A 23783-nucleotide genomic window follows, 5' to 3' on the forward strand; every position below is an offset into this window, starting at 1 on the left:
CTCATTAATTCGAATACTACCAGCTTGGGTTACCCTCATCTTCCTAACAACCTTGTGAACTCGCTCCTGTCTACCACCTCTGCCACTTCCACTGCCACTGCCACTTCCATTTCCACCAGATTCAGTTGACTGCGGAGGAGCGTCGCTCTAAGTATGCTAATCAAATCGAGCTTTCGTCCTTCTTTGATAAGTTTGAGAGTCAAACTTGTCACGGTCCATCTGGATATACCATGAGATAGATATGAATAGAACGCTTGAGATTCAAGAAGGATTGCGCAAGATTTGAATTGATAGACATCTCTCAAATGAACTAAACTGGATAGCCCAGACTATCTGGGCCAACCCGAATACTCCGGGTAGCCCAACTCCGAGAGGAAAGATATGGGATTTGGGTCATTTGACCAATACATTGCAAAACCCTTAGTGTATGTGGTTCTAGGATGGATAAGGAACATTTCTACCAAAGGAGTTTGACTCTAGAATAAGACATTTAGAGATCGGGTTAAACAGTCTTGAGGAGTACCTTTAGGTCACACGACGCATGGAGAGTCAATCTGGAGGAAGGGCCAGAGAATCCGACCTAGAGTTGAAGGTGATTTGATGATGAACTCACAAATTTCATGGTGGAGTCTTGAAATCGCCAGAGGGGGCTTCTCCAGGGTGAGAGGGTGAAAGAGGATTGTAAAAGATGAAGTGAAGGGGTAACTTCGGGGAGATAAAAAAGTTTGAATGACCTGGAGTATCTGGGTGAATATGGAGACTCTGGGTTGAAAAATAATTCCAAACCGAGAAGCTCTCACGGAGGGGAACCCGGACCCTCCGAGTTGGGTGACAGTATCCAAAGACTCTGGGTGAACCCGAACACTCCAGGTGAACCTAGATACTACAGGTACTGTTACCCCGATAGAATAGAGAAGGTCTTTGAGACCTCCAGAATTCGGATACTCCGGGCCAGGTTGGACACTCTGGGTTCTGGAGATGATTGAACTTGAAAACTTTAGATGAGATTCGACACGGATCTTTTGGATAGAGGATAGTTTGACATATAAGGCATTTTCACTACTTGTGATCAGCCAACAAACAACAATACAAAACTATGATCATAAGTAGAAAATTATGATCAAAAGATCAAAGAACCAGATATTTTTTTTGAAAATAGCACACAAAAGACATTTTGCAAACTTCTAGCTACACAAGCTATAAAGCTAAAACAATCAATTGTTTGCAACACATCAAACCACGTTGCGAGAGTCTAGGATATTTAGCTCACTTCTCCACTCACAGAACCTTTGCTCATCTAGTGGCTTAGTGAGGATATCGGCTAGTTGTTTTTCAGTTCTCACATGGCGAATATCGATATCCCCTTTGGTTGAGTGATCTCTCAAGAAATATTGTTGTATGTCTATATGTTTGGTTCTTGAGTGTTGCATGGGATTGTTGGCTATTTTGATGGCACTCTCATTGTTACACAAAAGTGGGAATTTGGTCATGTTGTAGCCATAACTCTCAAGGTTTGTCTCATCCAAAGAAGTTGAGCACAACAAGCGCCAGCGACAGCATACTCGGCATCGGCGGTTGATAGGGCTACAAAATTTTGTTCTTTGATGGCCCAGACACCAAGGACCTACCCAAGAATTGGTAGGTCCCACATGTGCTTTTCCTATCCACTTTACAAGCTGTATAATTAGAATTCGAATAGCCCATGAATTCAAATGATGAACCTTTAGGATACCTTAAGCCAAGGTAAGGAGTATGAACCAAATATCTAATAATTCTCTTAACGACCACTAAATGACACTCTTTTGGAGCGGCTTAAAATCTTGCACACATGCATACACTAAGCATAATATCGGGCTTAGATGCACAAAGTTAAAGCAAAGATCCTATCATGGAGCGATATACCTTTTGATCCACGGCCTTCCCATCTTCATTAAGATCGTGATGTCCATTGGCTTGCATAGGAGTCTTGATAGGGTTCTCATTCTCCATGTCAAACTTCTTGAGAATATCTTTGATGTACTTAGTTTGACATATGAAGGTCCCTTCCTTGAGTTGTTTGATTTGAAATCCTAGAAATAACATCAACTCTCGCATTACTTACATTTCAAACCTCTTGGTCATGGTCCTACTAAACTCTTCACAAAACATTTTGTTAGTAGAACCAAATATAATATCCTCGGCATATATTTGGCAAACAAATAAATCATTATCAATATTTTTAGTGAAAAGAGTAGAATCTACTTTTCCTATTTCAAAACCCTTCTTGATAAGAAAATCGCTAAGGCATTCGTACCATGCTCTAAGTGCTTGCTTAAGCCCATAGAGCGTCTTATGGAGTTTATACCCATGATGAGGATACTTAGGATCTTCAAATTTGGGTGGTTGCTCCACATAAACCAATTCGGAGTATATCCATTAAGAAAAGCGCTCTTCACATCCATTTGATATAGCTTAGGCAAGTAATATTCGAATAGACTCAAGCCTAGCTACGGGAGCATAGGTCTCACCAAAATTCAAACATTTGATTTGTGTGAAACCTTGAGCAACCAACCTTACCTTGTTCATTGTCACGATCCCGTTCTCATCTTACTTGTTGCGGAAGACCCATTTGGTGCCAATCACGTTTTGATTGGGTCTTTCCACCAATGATCACACTTCATTTATCTTGAAGTTGTTGAGCTCTTCTTGTATGGCCATCACCCAATCTGGATCTCCAAGTGCATCATTTACCTTCAAAGGTTCCAAAGAGCAGACAAAAGAGTAATATTCACAAAAATTTGCAATTCTAGAATGAGTGGTCACTCCTTTTTGTATATCACCAAGTATGTTGTCAACGGAGTAATCTCTTTGGACACTTTGATGAACTCTTGGGTGTGGCACTTGGGATTGGGGTTGAATGTCTTCCACTTCGTTATCACCAAGGAATTTGTTGGAGACATCATGAGCTTGATCTTGATCTAGACCTTGGTCTTGATCTTGAGTTCATGCAGATGGCTCCACTTGAGTTGATAAAGATGGATGAAGTTGATCATTATTGGCCATTTGTAGTTCTTGGGGCTTAATTTCACCTATTGACATCTTCTTTATCATCTCACTTGGAATTTCTTTATTTCCTAAAATATTAGGATCAACTTGCTCCACTTGGAAGATGTTAGATTCATCAAATGTCACGTCACGCGCAATTTCAACACAACCAGTGGTTTTGTTGAAAACACGGTAGGCGTAGGCATTTGATCAATAACCAATTAAGAAACCTTCATCTACTTTAGGAACAAATTTAGAACTCTTACTTTCTTATTTAGAATGAAGTATTTACTACCAAAAATTCTAAAGTATGAAACATTAGGCTTGTTACCGGTTAGAAGCTCATAAGCGGTCTTCTTCAAGATCTTGTGGAGATATAACCGGTTGATAGCATGGCATGCGGTGTTGATGGCCTCCACCCAAATTGTTCCAAAATCTTGTATTGATCAAGCATTGTCCTTGCCGACTATATGAAAGTCCTATTCTTTCTCTTGACAACCCCATTTTGTTGAGGAGAGTAGGGTGCTAAGAACTCATGCTTGATCACTTCTTCATCAAGGAATTCTTCAACTTGTGTATTCTTGAATTCGCTTCCATTGTCGCTTCTCACCCTCTTGATCTTCACATCAAATTTGTTTTGAGCTCTTCTTACGAATTTCATGAATATGGCTTGTGTTTCACTTTTGTCATGCAAAAAGAATACCCAAGTGAAAAGAGAATAGTCATCAACAATAACCAAACCATATTTGTTACCACCAATGCTTATGTAGGCTATTAGTCTGAATAAATCCATGTGAAGGAGTACCAATGGCCTTGTGGTCGTCATCACGTTCTTGGCGAGGTGAGGAGCTCCAATTGCTTTCCTGCTTGACATGCACTACAAATTCTATCTTTCTCAAAAGAAATATTTGTTAGTCCAAGGATGTGCTCCTCCTTTAGAAGTTTAGACAAATTCCTCATGCCAACATGGGCTAGTCGGTGATGCCATAGCCAACCCATGCTAAACTTAGCAATCAAGCAAGTTTTAGGTCTCACTTTATCCGTTGAAAAATCAACAAGATAAAGTTTACCCTTCAACTTACTGGTAAAAGCTATTGAGGCATTATCCCTTCTAGAGACGATCACACCCTCATTAGTAAAAAGATAATTGTAGCCCATCTCACAAAATTGTGATAAGAACAACAAATTATAACTAAGATATTTAACTAACAAGACATTTGAGATAGAATGATCATTGGGAATAGCAATTTTACCTAAGCCAATTACCTCTCCTTTACCATCACAACCAAAAACAATATTTTCATGAGATCCTTCATTTTCTTCAAATGATGAGAGCATCTCCTTCTCTCCGGTCATATGATTTGTGCATCCATTATCTAGCACCCAACTTGATGCACCGGAGTAGTATGCCTACAAAGAAATTTTAAGCCTTTGTTTTAGGTACCCAAATTTTTTGGGTCCTTTCATGTTAGTCACAAGCACTTTTGGTACCGACACATTCCTTTTCACAACTCTATCTTTTATACGGGCACCAACATATAGAGCAACCACTTTACCATGGTGGTTCCTCTTAAGCACATAAGAAGCGCAAAAGGTAGATTGTGGAGTATGGCCCTTCGGTTGGTTGACTTGTGTGGTTGGATCACTTTGCATGCCTCCCTTGATGAACTTGAGGCACTACATGCCATTTGTCACCAAACGCTCACTTGGTTTGCTTGTATGTGCATCAAACCCAAGACCTCTCTTTTGCTTGTTATCCTTGATCTCAATGGTCATTTATAATGCATCCTTGGATTTGTATGTCTTGATGTACCCATACTTAACCAAAGCACTTCGCCTTTCATTTTCCTTTTGTAATGCTTAAAAAGATTCAACACTAATAGCACAAGCATTTATATCAATATTGTAACAACGAGAGCAACCATTGCTAGTAGAAGCATTAGAGAGTAAGATTGCATCATTAGAAGTAGGAGTGCTATTTTTGAGGGTATCAATTTGCACTTCAAGAGTTTTATGAGTTTCATCCAAACTTAAGAGTTTCTCTTGAAGTGTAGAATTGCTACTCTCAAGACTAGCAATTGAGATTTTGGCCAAATCAAGATCTTTGGTCAATTTCTCAACTTTCTCCCTCTCTTTAGCAAGAAGTTCCTCGAGTTCAAGGTTTCTATCCTTTCAAGGATAAGCAAATCCTCTTTCTTCTCAAGGATCTTCTCTTGACTCTCTATTGTTTCTATTAGCTCTTTCATTTTAGACATAGCATTTTTACTCAAATTTAGGAGCTTGGGTTGTGATTTTACTTTGTGTCCTTTTGCCATGAGACCTTTAGGAGTGTCGTCGTCATCGCCCATGTCACCAAATAGTGACTATGTTGGTGTAGAAGAGCGAATGGCGATGGTGGCGACTCCTTCATCATCGAAGTCGGAGTCGGAGATGGAGTCCCACCCCTCGCCGATGTGTGTGGGTCTTGTACTTGTCCTTCTTGAAAGTCTTGTTCTTCTTCTCATCCTTGTCCTTGCTCCTCTTCTTGTTCGGACAATCGGTGATGAAATGGCCAACTTCACCACACTAATAGCAAACCCTCTTGGATGTTCTTCTCTTGGGCATGTCTCTCTTGTACTTGCTATAGCCACCCTTCTTCATGAATTTCTTGAATTTTCTTACAAAGAAGGCTATCTCTTCAACATCCGAGCTTTCTTCTTCACTTGAGCTTGACTCTATAACTTGCTTCCTCTTGCTTGCTTTGAATGCTACTTCTTTGTTCTTGGAGGTGGAGCTTTGCTTGACAAGATTTTTGACTTCATTTGCTTCCTCCTCCATAAGCTCAAGAGATGGAATCCTCCCAAGTACATCACTTGGTGTGAGCCTCTTGTAATCCCTTCTCTCTCGGATAAGTGTAACCAAGGTGGGGTTCCTTGGTACAAAAGCTTTAAGCAATCTTCTCACCACCTTGTGATCATCAAGCTCTTCCCTTTTAAGCTCTCTAATTTTGTTCACTAGCACCATCATCCAGTCATACATAGCTTGGGGGGTTTGATCATCCTCCATAACAAATCTTACCAATTTGCCTTCAAACAACTCAATCTTTGACTCCCTCACACTTGTGGTGCCTTCATGTGTGATTTGAAGTGTGTCCCATATCATTTTGGCCTCCTCAAGCCCATCAACCTTGTTGAACTCCTCGGGGCTTAAGGTGCCAAGTAGCACACTTGCAGCTTGTGCATCGTGGTGTAGATTTTGCTCTTGATCAGGGGTGAGCGCATTATCTTCATCCGGCAACACAAAACATGTGCAAACAATCTTCCAAATACTTGGATGAAGAGATATTAGATGAAATTTCATTTTGTGCCTCCAAGTGGCATAATGTGTACCATCGAAATATCGTGCACGCTCGGAAGGCACAGAAATATAAGAATTGGAAGCATTTAATTTATCATAATTGAATTCAATTGCAGCTCCCTTACCTTTATCATTACCCGATGTTGAAACATCATTCTTCAGACTCTTCAGGCTTGCCAAACCCTTCTCCCCAGACATCAACATCTTCAAATCCTCCAAGCGGTGAAGCCTTGAGGAGGTTAGGCTCTGATACCAATTGAAAGTACTTGATGCCGCCTAGAGTGGGGGTGAATAGGAAAAATCTAAAAAAATAAAACTTAGCAGTGGATTACAGCATCCGGATAATCTGTGTCAATTCGGAGACTCCGGGTTATATAGACCCGGATATCCGAGTGAACCCGGATAGTCCGGCCTGAATAGGAAATCGAAAAATAAGAACTTGTATGCAAATCTAATTTGGTCTATGAGTTACCACAGGTTCTAATACATTTCTTAAGACTTATTGACCAACAACCTGCAGCTACACACTCACAGGCAAGTAGATAGGGGCAAATCGTCCAAAAACAACTAGAGCAAGAAAATATGTAAAAAGTAAAGGAGACAAGAATTTATATCCCGAAGTTCGGCCACTCCACAAAGAAGTCCCAACGTCTCCGTTGAGGAGCTCACAAAGAGCTGGGTCTCTTTCAACTCTTTCCTCACCAAGCGACCACAAAGATCAAGCTAGGGTTGCTTACTCAAATCATTTGGGTAATACAAACTTTCCGAGGCACTCCAAAAGCTTGGGTGCTCTCCGGGCAATGCCTAATTGTCTAGGAGCTCAAGGCTATAAAAGTAAAGAATGTGGATCGATGGCTTGGAAATAAACTCAAGTGCTCAAGATTGGATTTAAGCTCACTAGCACTTAGTCCCACTCTCCCAACCCTACTCTCCAAATATTCAAAGATTTAAGGCTTTAGAGGAGTTAGGAGGGCTATTGAACGGCTATGAATGAGTTTGTCCACGAGTTGTTCATCAAATGAAGGAGAGGGTGAGGGGGTATTTATACCCACCCCCTCAAAAACTAATCGTTACTGTGCTTTTTGAACTGACCTAGAGTATCCGGGTCAACCCGGAGACTCCGGGTTGGCACAAATCACACAGCCAAGAGATAGTCCAGAAGTATCCAGGCCAATCCAGAGACTCCAGGTTCAGACATAGAACCAAAAATTGAGAGTCCCAATAATCCACAGACATAGAGAAAGTGCTATTTTTTGTCTGAACCTGGAGTCTCTGGGTTGGCCTGGATACTGCGGATCTTATGAGAGGCTATTAGGATGGTGTATAGTAGTTTCTGAGCTTGTGGGTACCGAGCCTTTGCATCATGCAGGTCCTCACTGACGTAATACACTGGTCGCTAGAGACCTTCCCGCTCGATGAACAGGACCTCGCTCGCAACCTGTGGTGTTGAGGCAACATAGAGCAAAAGCTCCTTGTCGGGTCAAGGCGCGGATACAATGGGAGGGGAGGAGAGGTACCTTTTGAGCTATTGTGTAGCAATCTAATTTTCAAATTTGCAAGTTTCTAAAATTGGCTTGATTTTAATTTGAGTTTGAATTAAATAGCCTAGGTTTAAAATCTAATTTATAAAATTAAATTACAAATATATGCATTCTTGCTGAGTATAGGTAGGTAGGGTGTTATTTGGAGTTTATTTGGCTTTGTTTGATTTGATTCTGCTTGGAATTCGAATTTCAAATGAGTTTAGAAAAGGAAATGAAATAGGAAAAGAATAAAATTCTTCCCGGGCCACTTTCTCTTCCTTTCGGCACAACCAGCCAACTGGCCTAGCCTGCCCTGCTCTCTCCTGCTCCTGGCTCAACTCGCCTCTGCGCCATCACATGCATAACCACCTACCGCCTCCCTCTCCAGAACGCGCCTGCGCCCAACCCGCCTTTGCCTAAGCCACTGACATGTGGGTCCCACCCAACGGAGCCGTCTCCTATCTCGAGTTGGACTCCGACGCCTTCATGAGACTGTGGCGGCATCGAATCCACGCCTAACCTAAACCGAGGATCTTCTAGAAGCTCTCCGTGTTTAATTCCTGTAATCCCCTTTATCTCTTGTTGGCTTATCTCAATCGAATCCTCGTTTAATTGAAAGAGTTCTATTCAGATTTTGGCTGTTGCTGCCCTAAACCCTAGTTGAATTCAATCTCAGCCTTCCCGAGCCTCCTTGCCTATATATATGTGTCCCTACACTTCTCTTAGACCATGACGCCCCTTTTCCCCAACTCGCTGACATGTTTGTGAAGCTGTAGCAGTTCTTCACCGAAGCACCGTTGCCATAATCACCGCTGCCTCAGTTGAGTTTGATGTCCCGCTACTCCAAAGCCTCTCAGCACCATCTGAGACCGCCAAAAGGACTGCCTTCATCCGCTGAAGCTCATGTTGCCCTCGCCATCACCGTTTGACTGCTGGAGCACCACCATCGACGAAGATCCGAGTTGCTCTACCTCCTCTCCCATTGTCGACCACCTTCCTGTGCTTCACCATGCTCGGTAAGCATCCAGATTGTTTTACCGTTAGCTTCTGGGCACGTACCGCCACTCGTCGTCGCCGTCAGCAAGCCAGAGCGCTATTTTGGTGACCATCTGGCGAGTGCACCACCGCAATCCCCTCCGTGCCGATGTGCCTCACCTCCCCGGTCGGTCGATCCCTCCTGAGCTGTTTGATCTAAAGTCGACAGCACAAATTAGATCTCAACATACCCCTTCACAGGCCAATCAGAGCTTGTCGCGTGTCGCCTCTTTAACCTAGTTAGCAAGCCAACCCAGTCAGCCGCCACGCCAGCGCCACCTCACCTATTTTGCCGATGTGTCAACCCAGTCATGCCCAGTGAGCACCTATGCATTAAAATATGATTTTTAGTATAAAAATAACTCCAAAATAATTCTGTTAATTGGTAATTTTGCAAATAAACCCCTAAACTTTCCTATTCTTATAAAATCCCATGTCTTTTTACACTTTAGTCCCTAAACTTTGCTATAATTACAAATAGATCCCTCTATTTTTAAAAAAGGTCCCTAAGCTTTCTGTTTATTTCAAATTAAGTTCTTTTCTTTTTCAGATTAAACCCTAATCCTGTTTTTAGCTTGTCTTTTTCGTCGTAGCTCCTTTTTCGGCGATTCTTATGTCATTGGATTCATTTTTCAGAGCTCTATCTTTTTAGATGGGTTTTGTCTTGTTGTTCTTCTATTTTGTGTACTGTTCTTAGTATGTTTGTTTGTGTGCTTTGCCAGTAATCGTACGATTAGACAACAACGCCCCAGATCTGTTGAGCCCATGGCACCCTCGGATACACATGGTGAATTCGTTCCTTATTGTTCATATTTTCTTCATAGAGAATAAAATAATACTAAGTTTTGTATTGTTTTGTCACTTAGGAACATGGGACAAGCACTACAATCTTACCCGGACATCACCCCTCGAAGGCCAAGTCTACTCGGACTCGAGGCTGAGCTCTAGTTGTGGTCGAAGTCATGGTCATGGTCATGGTCGAAGTCATGGTCATGGTCGTGGTCGAGTCACAGGATAACACGTTAGTAAAATAAGCATAACTCTCTTATACGAAGTCCATTTTAGGCAGTCTTGGACATTCTAGAAAGCTTACAACGATCCCTTTCCAATGGATATGACATCAACCAAATATTCCTTATAATTTATTTAGAGTCAAAGAAATAAGATTTTATTCCACCATTTTTGACCTAGTTGGGTCTTGTAATCATGTCGGGGTCGGAGTCCAGGTTGTGCATGCCTCTTTCCATGGCTGCACAATCCTAGGTCAACCTATTCACGTCCCCCTATATATACACAGTAGCCTTCATAGTTTAGGCTTGGGTTTTGCTTAGATTATTCTGTTTTATATAGTTTCACCGCTTATTCGATTTGTGGAATCCCAACTTTAGCACTTCATTAGTAATTAGAAATATTCAGATTCCATGTTGGATAGTCTTTTCCCAAGTGTCACACATAAGGACCGGTTCGAGGAGTGACAACCCAAGAAATACCGTTCAAACATGAGGTCGATATGGGTAAGCCTTAGCATCTCAATAAGACACATGACTAGCATTCGTTGGGGTTCCAAGACCTAATTGATGGACCATGGTTCATAGTGATCTCCTGGTGATACACCACTGGCATGTGTTAAGTATCTTGCAAACACGACAGCATGGGTATCACGACTCGTGGCTAAAAGTTGGACAAACTTTGCAGAGTGTAAAACTGTTATAACAGCCATGCCCACGGTTATGGGAGACTTGGATCCTCACATGATTAGTTGGTCATGGTGATGGTTTGTCTGTAGGATGATGATACGGGTGATGGTTGGATGGTTATGGTTTGTAAGGTGGTTAGCCTTGGATGATGTCTAGTTGTGTTGTTGGGTTATATTCACTTCATAACTACTTAATACTTTTGAATTACATTACTATTTTCTTTACTCTCATTTATACAAATATACCATGTGTTAGCCTATTATTGTTATGAGCATACATATCATTATCTTTGTCACACTTGCTGAGTACTCCATATGCTCACCCTTGCTATCCCCCACAATACATATGTTGCTCAGTGGAAGACTTTGAAGATTTTCAAGACGACAACCTGGTGTACTAGAAGCATTTCTTCTGGTCAGTGCCTGTAGAATTGCTAGGTCACCAATGCTTCTATTCCATTGCCGTCATTTAGTTGCTGTCGTTTAGCTAATAGGTTGTTTACGTGAAGTCGTTAATGTAAGAGTTAAATGGTTGTAAGTTAAAAGTATTGCTTTTATTAATTCACCTATGATGTCCTTATGTGTGCTGAACTTTCTGGACACACATAAGCCGCACTTGGTTTTGTCCGTTAAAATTGGGTGTGACAGAGGTGGTATCAGAGCTATAATGACTGTAGAACCGCAAATCTAGATAGAATGGTCGTGTCGTAAGGTTATATTTTAAGCCTATTTTGAAAAAAAAAACTCATCCCCATGCTTTTCTAACCTCGTAGTTTCTCTCTCCACTTACCTACTCCAATCTATTGAGCAAAATGAATTTCGAACGCTACCCCTTTCAAAACTTTTAGTTGTTGAACGATCCCAGTTACTTTTATTGAGAAGGATGCATTTTAAGATCTCACTTGACGCTTCTACCCCGCATGAAGGCTCCAATGATGATGTTGAAGACCCCTCACTATAAGGAATAATCATCTACCACAACACTGAAGATATGAAGATCTATCTTCGCGCTTGTATCAATTTTGGTTTCTCGAGTTATAGGAGGACTTTCCATTTTTCTTTAGAAATGTTAGAGTAGAATGTTCAATGCAATCGTTAAGGTTATTATTGATAGTGTGAGAATTGTTATGGTGCTAAGTGTGTGATTTGGATCTTTTGTTTGCGTGTCGGTGTGTGTTGTGGAATGCTTTGACACCTTATCCATAGTCGCATCTTAAATATCTATATAATATAATATAGTTGGGTTTTCCCTTAGTTAAATCCTTTCTAGTCTTGCTTATTTATTCCTATCTCTCTCTTTCCAACCATGAAGATGGTTAACACAAGAAGGAATATCAATGGCAACTATGAGGACGCGACAACAACAACAAGAATCCACGCCCGCCTCCTCCAGTGACCTTGGAACAACAGATAGCTATGCAAACTCAGATCCTACAAGATTTAGCTCAAACTATGGTGTAGATGCAACAACAGCAGCCAAATCATGTTCCTCAACCCCATCAACCATCAAGACTTGGTGAATTCAAGAGAACTCAGCCCGCAGTCTTTAGTCATGTAGTGGAGCCTATGGATGCAGATGATCGACTGAAAGATATAGAAAGGAAGCTACAAGTTGCACAGTGCAATGACAGAGAGATGGTACTCTATGCTTTACATCAACTCACCAGTCAAGCTTTGGACTGGTGGGAAGCATACTACACTGCACATGACAACCCAACAGCTATCACGTGGACAGAGTTCAAATCTAGTTTCCGCACTCATCATGTGTCATAGGATGAAACTTAAAATAAGGGGGTTAGACTTTCCAGCAAATCTTTTAGTCATGGAATCTAAGGGTGTAGATGTTATTCTTAGAATGGATTGGTTATCCAAATTTGATGGAGTAATTGAGTGTGCCAAAAGAGCAGTCCACCTGACTAGAGGAGATGGAACCAAAATTGAGTTTGTAGCTACTACCCCAGCAGTAGAGGATTGTTTCTCAATTTACTTGAAGAAAACCACATTGATCAGATCATAGTGGTTCGCTAATTTCCTGACGTTTTACGCAACGAATTTCCAGGTAGGCCACCAGATCGAGAAAAATTGAGATTATCATTGAATTGGTACCCGGTACGGCCCCTAGAGCTAAAAGGCCATATAGAATGTCTGCTAATGACCTAGCTGAGTTAAAGAATCAAATCCAAGAATAGTTAGGTAAAGGTTTTATTAGACCAAGTGCGTCACCTTGGGGAGCCCTAGTTCTTTTTGTGGATAAGAAGAATAGTACCCAAAGAATGTGTGTAGACTACAGAGCGCTCAATGATGTGACCATTAAGAAAAAGTTCCCGTTACCCCAGATTGAGGGTTTGTTTGATCAGTTGAGAGGAGGTTGAGTGTTCTCCAAGATTAATCTAAGGTATGGATATTATGAGTTGAAGATTCGATCGTTAGATGTACCCAAGATCACCTGCAGTATCTGATGTGGACTATATGAGTATACTGTTATGTCCTTTGGATTGACCAATGCCCCAGCCTATTTCATGAATCTCATGAATAAGGTATTTATGGATTATCTGGACAAGTTTGTAGTGGTGTTCATTGATGATATTTTAATTTTCTCTAGGAGTGAAGAAGAACGTGAAGAAAATTTGAGAATTGTGCTACAAACACTCAAAGAGCATCAACTATATGCCAAGCTTAGCAAGTGTGATTTTTGGTTAGATCAAGTTGCTTTTCTCGGCCATATCATAATAGCTGGAGGTGTAGCAGTAGATCCAAGCAAAGTGAAGGATGTGTTGAATTGGTTACCGCCTACCAATGTGTTAGAGATCCGAAGTATCCTTAGTTTAGCAAGATTGAAGGATTCTCTGAGATAGCATAGCCTCTTACCTCTTAGCTGCAGAAAAATGTGGATTTCAAGTGGAGCCCAGCTTTTCAAGCAAGTTTTGAAGAATTAAAGAGGAGATTGACTACAACCCCAGTGCTAGTTCTACCAGACATCAGCAAGAACTTTGATATCTACTGTAATGCTTTACGATAAGGACTTGGATGTGTTCTTATGCAAGAAGGTCAAGTCATAGCTTATGCATCAAGGCAGTTAGGGAAGCATGAGGAGCATTACCCTACACATGACCTGAAGTTAGCAGCAGTGGTTCATGCACTAAAAATTTAGAGACACTATCTCATTGGAAAACGGTGTGAGATATACACGAATCACTAGAGTTTGAAATATATATTCACCCAACCGGATTAAAACCTTTATCAGCACTGATGGCTAGAGTTAATCAAGGACTATGATGTCGGAGTCCATTATCACCCAGAAAAGACTAATGTGGTAGCTGATGCTTTGAGTCGAAAGAGTTATTGTAACTCAATGATGGTTCAAGATAGTCAAACCGAGTTATGGAAAGAGTTTGAGAAGCTTAACCTTGGTTTTGTGGTAGATGTGGAAGCAACTACCATGGAAGTTGATTGCACATTAGATCAGGATATTCATAAAGGTCAACTTGAAGATGAAAATCTCAAGGAAATAAGACAGCTTATAAAGGATGATAAAGCATCAGGCTTTACAGAAGATAGTCAAGGTATTGTGTGGTTCAGAAAGACAATCTGTGCCCAATTAGATGGCCATTAAAAAGTTAATTTTAAGGGAAGCCCAAGATTCAGCATATTCTATTCACCTCGAAAGCACGAGGATGTATCATGATCCCAAGGATTGTTATTGGTGGTATGGAATGAAAAAAGATTGTTGCATAATACGTAGACTTGTGTGATACTTGCCAGAAGGTCAAAGGAGAACATCAGAACCAACAGGATTGCTATAGCCCTTGAAGGTACTTGAGTGGAAATGGGTGGAAATTGGTATGGATTTCATTACCAGATTACCCCGCACACAAGGAGGATATGATTCTATATGGGTTATAGTTGATCGTTTGACTAAAGTCGCTCATTTTATCCTAGTTAAGACTACATATAGTGGAGCCAGACTAGCAGACATGTATATGTCAAGAATAGTGTGTTTGCATGGAGTACCGAAGAAGATTATTTCAGATAGAGGAACTCAGTTACTTCCAAGTTTTGGCAGAAGCTACATGAGTCTATGGACACGAAGCTGAATTTCAGTTCTACCTATCATGCTCAAACAGATGGTCAGACTGAGAGAGTAAATCATATGCTCGAGGATATGTTAAAAGCTTATGCTCTAAAGTATTGTAAAAGTTCGGATAAGAGTCTGCCATATGCAGAGATCTCGTACAACAACAGTTATTAGGAAAGTCTCCAAATGTCTCCATTTGAAGCCCTATATGGAAGAAAGTGTAGAACACCACTATTCTAGAATGAGACCGGAGAAAGTCCAGTTTTTGGTCCAGAAGTTCTACGAGATGTAGAAAAGCAAGTTCAGATAATGTTCAGTTTTTGGTCCAGAAGTTCTATGAGATGTAGAAAAGCAAGTTCAGATAATTCGAGAGAATCTAAGGATTGCACAATCGAGGTAGAAACATTATGCTGATAACAGATGTAGAGGGTTGGTTTTTGAAATTGGAGATTTCGTCTATCTCAAGGTTTCACCCATAAGAGGTCTTCATAAATTTAAGGTCAAAGGGAAGTTATCACCAAGATTCATTGGACCTTTCAAGATACTTGATAAAAGAGGAGAAGTAGCTTATTGGTTGGAGTTACCGCCTTAGCTGGCAGATGTGCATGATGTCTTTCATGTGTCTCAGTTGAAAAAGTGTCTTTGAGTGCCCAAAGAATAGTTGCCAATGGAAGAGTTGGATGTTCAAGAAGATCTCCTATACAGAATATCCAGTGAAGATCATTGAAAACTCAGAAAGGGTTACCAAAACCAAAGTGATACCAATGTGCAAAGTGTAGTGGAGTCACCACTCAGAGGATAAAGCAACATGGGAAAGAGAAGAAGATCTGAAGTCAGAGTTTCCTCATCTTTTCTCCAATCTATTCGAATCTCGAGGTTGAGATTCATTCCAAGGGCGGTAGGCTTGTAACACCCTAATTTTCAAATTTGCAAATTTCTGAAATTGGCTAGATTTTAATTTGATTTTTAATTAAATAGCCTAGGTTTAAAATATAATTTAGAAAATTAAATTCCAATTAAGCATAGGCTATATTTGATTTATATGCATTCATGCTGAGTATAGGCATGTAGGTTTCTATTTGGAGTTTATTTGGCTTTGTTTGAGTTGATTTTGCTTTGAATTCGAATTCCAAATGAATTTAGAAAAGGAAATGAAATAGAAAAAGAATAAAACTCTTCCCATGCCACTTCTCTCCCTTTCGGCCCGCCCAGCCAGCTAGCCTGCCCTGCCCTGCTCTCTCCCGCTCTCGGCCTGCTTTCCACGCCTGGCCTAGCTTGCCTCTATGCTAGCCCACACCTAGCCGCCCATCGCCTCCTACTCCAAAATGCTCCCACACCCAACCCACCTTCCCTAAGCTGCTGACTTGTGGGTCCCACCTGTTGGAGCCGTCTCCCACCTCAAGTCAGACTCCTGCACCTTCATGAGACCGCCTCCGCATCGATTCCACGCCTAAATGTAACACCCTAAATTTCAATTTTTGCAATAGTTTAAGATTTTGCTAGAATTTTAAATTGGAGTTGCAATTTTGTTCAATAGAAGAATTGGTTATATAAGTTTGATGCATTCATGATGTCGTAAATGCAATAGTTTTTTATGCATGGAAAAGTTTGCAAAAATTCACTAGAAATCGCTCGTTTAAAACCTCTTTTGAAAAATAGCTCAAATTCATAAAACAAAACGGATTTCAAAATTTTTAAAGCCTCTCGGTCGATTCTTTTCCCCGGCCCACCTCTCCTCCCTCCCCTTCTCTCTTTCTCCTCATGTGGGCTAGCCTCCTTTCTCCCCCGCGCTGGTTCGCTAGGCCGAGCCGGCCTGCCCACACCCGCCCGAGCTGGCCCACCCAGCTTTCTCTAGCCGCCAAGCGGGCCCAACTAGAGCTAGGCCACAGCGTCTGAACCACCAAGCTGCCAGAGCGGCTGCCTTTCTCCTTCCTCCTACCGCCCAACCAATCCACCCCGAATCTCCGCAGCCGATTCAAATCCCGCCTCCCCGATCTGTTTTTCTCCAATTAAACCCCGCAACCGTGATCCGCGCCCCCTAATCGTGAGCTCCCGACCATTTCCCCCTCCTTAACCCCTCTCAAATGTGGAAAACTGACGCATTTATTGAATTAATGCCGCTGGGCATTTCTCTTCGAATCTGGCTGTTTCTCTTCTTCTCTTGATTATATAAGCCTCCAATCCCCTTCTTTGCGACGTTCCTCACCCATTCCACTCGTTTCCTCTCTATTTCCCACTCGGATTCCTCCCCGACATTGGCTTCTTCTTCATCTCGGTAAGAGCTCCACCGTCGCGCCATTTTTCCATGTCCGAGCCACCATTTGTCATGTTTCGTCCCCCTTTGGAATCGCAGGACCGTCCCACTGCTTCCAAGCCACTTTCCGGTGTAGCCCATCCTCCTGGAGCACCGCCACCCGAGCTCAAGCGCCGCCCTCTTTCTTTTGCATCGCTTCCCATTGAGATCCGTGGCTGGTAGCACATTTTTGCATTACTCCGGCGAGGCTCCGGCTGCTGCCACTGTCAGCCGACCACTACCTCCCTGTTCAGTGCCGCCCAGCCAAGCTCCTTTGAACCTTGGCCATCCGATCTCCATCCTGCAGCTAAAATCACATAATCCTTTATCCATTCATAATCCATCCATAGTGGACCCATGGACCGGCCTCCAGGCCATGGTCCATGTGCCCATAAACCTTTTCCACTAGATTTCCAATTGAAAAATAATTTAGTATTTGATTTATGATGTCATAAATAGAATTTTCAGTATAATCAATTCGGTTTATTCTCGGAAATCAAGTAAAGTTTTGTAGATTGGCCCCTGAAAATTCAAAAGCTCAATACTTTTTGCTTGTAGCTCCATTTTGGGTGATTTTCACACCCAAATGTTTGTAGCAATGTGTAGAATATTTTTATAGGGTTTGTACCAAGTTTTAGTACTGTATGGTATACTGTTCTTAGTAGTTTACTTTGTGTGTTTTCTCTGGTTTGTCGATTAGGAGGTGAGCAGTTCGGGAATCTTCAAGATAAAGGTTTCAAGGATTTGAGCAATGCTCAGCTAAAGGCAAGTGTCCTTGAACATATTTCCCCTGTTTTAGAATTCATGTGTAGCTATTTTATTCCTTCTATGCATGCTTGTCTAAATTGGAATCCTATGCTTGGGATTACTAGCTTTGTATGATTATTCCTTGTCACTGTTGTTAACCATGGGTTAAAATGGGTAGTTTATGCTAGTTTAGTCATAGATGGGGAAAATGTTAATCTTGACTAATGTCTATGCAATCAGAAATGGATACGGTAATCTTGTAGCAACATGGTATAGGGATCCGAACATGATGGTTGGTTTCAGGTGGTGCTGAATGGCAGGCTTGTATTGGTTCCTATGTGGGGTCCTAAGGACCGACTCTTGAACAAGTAACCAAGTGAATCCACACAACCACGAGGCCTATATGGGTACGGCCTGGCCAACAATTAGCCACCCCTCTAACTTGGTGGGCATCGTTGAATGGTTGAGTGGCACAAGAGGGGGTCTCTACAGCGATGTAATCGTCTGTTAGTGGTGAAACATTAGTGGGTGGCTGCAAGTTGGCAGGAGCTTTCTAAAGGCATTGTAGTGATACCCCGACTTCACATCATGGAAGTGTGAAGCAACATGGGAATCACGACTCGTGGGGAAAGTTTGGAAAACTCTAAAAAGTATAAACCTGATCGATCAGCCGTGCTCACGGTCAAGAGTGGCTTGGACTACTTCTTAATTAGCCAGGATTAGAGTTTTGGTATAGTTGGTCGGGTAGCCCGGTAATGTAATTACCTAGTGAGTCTTGATAGTCAGATGGAATCCGATGAGTTGTTCCCCCTTGTCATAGTTGTGTCTCCTCACTTAGTAAATATGATGCCATTGTTGAAGTCATAGGTCATAGTTGCTTAGTGCAGTTAACTAGCGTCTAACCTTTCCTTGACTTAGCCCCATTGCATGTTTTCCCACACTTGAGGAGTACATTTTTGTACTCACACCTGTTGTCCCTTCTCTTGCATTCTACCGCTATTTAGAAGCCGTCTATGAAGCTGCAACCTTTGATGAAAATGACTTCGACCCGGAGTTGCTGTTTTAGGCTGGAGTGCCCCCAGTTGACGTCTGTGGAAGATGGAGGCCCACTGGCACTAAAGATCTTTTGTTCTACTATGTTTCCTTTTAGACCCTTGGGTCCTTTTGTATTTAAGTTATTATGTTATTGTAAAAATGGCACTATTATGATACACTGATGATGTAACACATGTATGAAACTTGATCTTAGCATACATGTGTTTTGTTCGGTTTTATTCCTTTGAAACCGGGTGTTACAGAAGTGGTATTAGAGTCGTGCTGACCATTAGACGTAGCTTAGATAGAAAGGACATGCTAAGGACTTATGTTTGTACAAACTACTTCTGTAAAATTGTTCCCCTTTCAGTTTTTCCTTACCCTGTCTATTGCTCTTTATAAAACTGTCTGAGAGAGCAGGTCTGCCTCAATGCTACCGTGTGTGCCGAGCTTGACAGAACCCTCGATGAGCAGGAAGATATGCATCAGCGACACACAGAGCATGAGCAAAGCATTAGCGAGCTGTAGATTCTGCTAGAGGACCCGACCAGCTCCCCTCCCAAGGCACCCGTGGCTGCATCACCCAGTTCCCCATCCTGCAAGAAGCTTCAATAGGTAGGTGCAGCAGGTCCTATAGGCAAGGAGTAGAGTCGAGCTAGGAGGATATCCTTAGCTAAATAAATCATTTAGCCCCTATCATTTTGGTTGTTTGTGTCGTTTGTCAAGTCTGTGTTTGTTGTTTGTGTCTGTAGTGTGAACCTTGTGATGAGTTGGATCTTTGCATGAGTGCTAGTGTGATGTGGGGGTTTCCCCTTTACATTGCATCGGTTAATAATATAATAATAGTTGGGAGTCCCATTCTTTCTTTCATGCTATATCTGTTCTTATCTTGCTTTTCCACCCTTGCTTTTCTCTTATGTTCCCCGCTCGTACCTTGGCTACCAACAGATGGTGAACACCAACAACACCAATAACACCAATAGCAACACCAAGGCCAACCAGCACGATCTTCCACCCCTGCCTCCTCTGATGGATGCTAATCAAGTGATGACCATTCTCCAAGGCCTGGTGAAGGCTACCAACCACAACCTCAAGGCCAACAAGCAACGTTGCAGTAGCCACAGTCCAGGCTCAGGACTTTCTTGAGTACTCAGATACCCACCTTCTCACAGACAATTGAGCCTATGGAGGCTGATGACTGGTTGAAGACCATTGAAAGCAAACTGCAGATAGCTTAGTGCACCAAAAGAGAAAGAGTTCTTTTTTCTTCCCATCAGCTTATTGGACCAGCTCAGGAATGGTGGACAGCATACACTGCTGCCCACGAGGATCCCCAAGAGATAACATGGGTGAAGTTCCAGAACAGCTTCCGTGCACATCATGTCCCTGCAGAAGAAGTGAAGCTGAAAAGGAAGGAGTTCCTTAGTCCGAAGCAAGGTCCCATGTGAGTGAGAGAGTACCTCACCAAGTTCACCCAGCTCTCTCACTATGCTCCCAATGATGTTGACACTGACGAGAAAAAGTAGGATTGTTTCTTGAAGGTTCTTAACATAGGATTACAGTATGCCCTCTTGGCTAATGAGTACCCTAGTTTTTAGAAGCTGGTAGACAGAGCTTTTATCATGGAAAATGAGTGACATAATCTAGGAGAAAAACGGAAGCACGGCCTACAAGGTCGGTCTTCAAGCAGCAATACTCGCCCCCATTTCAACCCCCCACCTACGGGTCCTATGTTCCGCCATGGAGGATAGAATCAGCAACAGAGGCCAACACAAAAGATGCCTAACTAGGTTGCTGGTGCATATAAGCTGCTAGTGCAGCAATAGCAATAGCAGCAGTCGTGCTCAAACTTCCAACAGTTGTGACCCAACAACAACAACCAACCTCAGCAGCAGAATCGCCTAGGTCAAGGATCAGGCAACATTGGCCCATGTTTCAGTTGTGGCAACTTTGGGCTCCTCACCAAAAGTGTCCCAAGAAGCAACAGGGCCAAGCACAGGCCCAGGGAAACAACAATCAGTAACAGCAGCCTCGACAGAATGAGATGCATGGTAGAGTTAATCACGTTACCGTGGAAGAAGCCCAGGATTCTCCTGATGTAGAGTTGGGTATGTTTTCTTCAAACTCTAAACCTGCTACAGTTTTGTTCGATTCTGGTGCTACTCATTCATTTATATCATCTCAGTTTGTGAATACATATAAATTGCCAAGAGCATTAATGAAAAATTGGGTGCTAGTTAGTTCTTCTGGAGGAGAAATGGAATAGGAATGTATGCCCTAAAATAAGTATATGCATAAAGGGGGTAAAATTTTGTGCCAACCTCATCATTCTATAATCCAAGGGAATTGATATCATACTGGGAATGGATTGGTTGAACAAGTACAATGGAATCATTGGATGTGCTACAAAGTCAATACAGTTGACACACAAAGATGGTACTAAGGTGGAATTCCAAGCCACAACAGAATCAGCTATCAACATCAATCTCAACAAGGCCAATGTAGTAGAAGATACCAGAGTGGTCAGTGAATTTCCAAATGTCTTTCCAGAGGATTTGCCAGGTATGCCACCTGATCAGGAAATTGAGTTCGTCATTGAGTTAGTACTTGGAACGGCTCCTATATATAAGAGACTATATAGAATAGATGCTGATCAGTTGGCTGAGCTCAAGGAGTAAATCCAAGAGCTACTAGACAAAGGGTTTAACTACCACTTTTTTTTGTCCTGGGGAGTCCCAGTTATCTTCATACCGAGGATGGATGGAACCCAAAGGATGTGTATAGATTATCGAGCCCTCAATGAAGTAACAATCAAGTATCCTCTACCCCACATTGAAGATATGTTTGACCAATTAAAAGTAGCATGTGTGTTCTCCAAGATCGACCTTTGGTCTGGGTATCATCAACTGAAGATCCATGCCTTGGATATTCCTAAGATGGCATTTGTTACTCGGTATGGTCTATATGAGTACACAATAATGTCTTTTGGGTTGACCAATGCCCCAGCCTACTTCTTGTATCTAATGAACAAGGTCTTCATGGAGTATTTGGACAAGTTGGTCATGGTATTTATTGATGACATCCTGGTTTACTCGAAGAACAAAGAAGAGCATGAGGAACATCTAAGGATAGTATTGCAGAAGATCAGAGAGAGTTAGTTTTGTGCTAAATTGAGCAAGTGTGAGTTCTAGTTGAAGGAAGTTCCCTTCCTTGGTCACATTATATCAACAGAAGGCATTTCTGTGGACCTATCCAAAGTAAGGGATGTTCTGAACTGGAAAGCACCACAGAATGTTTCAGAGATCCACAGTTTCTTGGGTCTGGTAGGATATTATTGTCAGTTCATAGAAGGTTTCTCCAAGATAGCGAAGCCAATGATAGAACTGCTAGAGAAAGGAGCATACTTTAAGTGGACAGTCACTCAAGAAGCCAGTTTCAATGAGTTGAAGAAAAGGTTAAGCTCAGCTCCAATATTGATCATGCTCGACACCTCGAAGCCATTTTCGGTGTCTTGTGATGCATCTCGTCAAGGGCTGGGATGTGTGCTCATACAAGAAGGTCATGTAGTAGCATATGCATCCAGGTAGTTAAGGAAGCATGAAGAGAACTACCCAACACATGACATGGAGCTAGCTTGTAGTTCATGCACTCAAGATCTGAAGACATTACTTGATAGGTCAAAGGTGTGAGATCTATTCAAATCACAAGAGTTTGAAGTGTATCTTCACTCAACCAAAACTTAATCTCAGATAACGCAGATGGTTAGAGCTTAATCTCAGATAACGCAGATGGCTTGAGGAGCCGCTTGGGTGGAAAACTAACACATTTATGGAATTAAAGCCGCTGGCCATTGCTCTTCGAATCCGGCTGTTTCTCTCCTTCTCTCGAGTATATATGCCTCATCCCCTTCTTTGCGACGTTCCTCACCCATTCCACTTGTTTCCCCTCTGTTTCCTGCTTGGATTCCTCCCTGGCACCAGCTTCTTCTTCATCATTGGTAAGAGCTCTGCCACCATGCCATTTCTACATGTCCAAGCCACCATTGGTCACCTTTCGTCCCCCTTTGGTGTCGCAGGATTGTCACACTGCTTCGTGGCCACTTTCTGACATCGCCTGACCTCCTAGAGCACAGCCACCAGCCTCCAGGCCATGGTCCATGGGCACATAAACCTTTTTCACCAATTTTTGAATTGAAAAATAATTTGGTATTTGTTTTATGATGTCATAAATAGAATTTTCAGTATAAAATCAATTCGCTTTATTCTCGGAAATCAAGTAAAATTTGCAGATTAGCCCCTGAAACATCAAAACCTCAATACTTTTTGCCCGTAGCTCCGTTTTGGGTGATTTTCGTGCCCAAATGTTTGTAGGAACATGTACAATCTTTTTATAGTTTTTTTACCTAGTTTTAGTACTGTATGGTGAACTGTTATTATTAATTTCCTTTGTGTACTTTTTTTGGTTTGTCGATTAGGAGGTGACCAGTTCGGGAATCTTCAAGATCAAGCTTTCGAGGACTTTGAGCAACCCTCCACTGAATGCAAGTGTCCTTGAACATTTTTCCCCTATTTTAGGATTCATGTGTAGCTATTTTATTCCTTCTATGCATGCTTGTCTAAATTGGAATCCCTTGTTAGGGATTAGTAGCTTTGTATGATTATTCCTTATCACTGTTGTTAACCATGGGTTGAAATGGGTAGTATATGCTAGTGTAGTCATCGATGGGAAAAATGTTAATCTTGACTAATGTCTATGCAACTAGAAATGGGTATGATAATCTTGTAGCAACATGGTATAGGATCCTAACAGGGTGGTTGGTTTGAGATGGTTCTGAATTGCAGGCTTGTGTTGGTTCCTATGTGGGGTCCTAAGGACTGGTTCTTGAACATGTAACCAAGTGAATCCACACAACCACGAGGCCTATATGTGTACGGCCTTGCCAACAATTAGCCAGCCCTCTAACTTGGTGGGCACCGTTGGACTGTTGAGTGGCACAAGAGGGGGCTTATACAGCGATGT

This window comes from Phragmites australis, chromosome 7 (genome assembly GCF_958298935.1).
Source record: "Phragmites australis chromosome 7, lpPhrAust1.1, whole genome shotgun sequence".
NCBI classification, from domain to species: Eukaryota; Viridiplantae; Streptophyta; class Magnoliopsida; order Poales; family Poaceae; genus Phragmites; species Phragmites australis.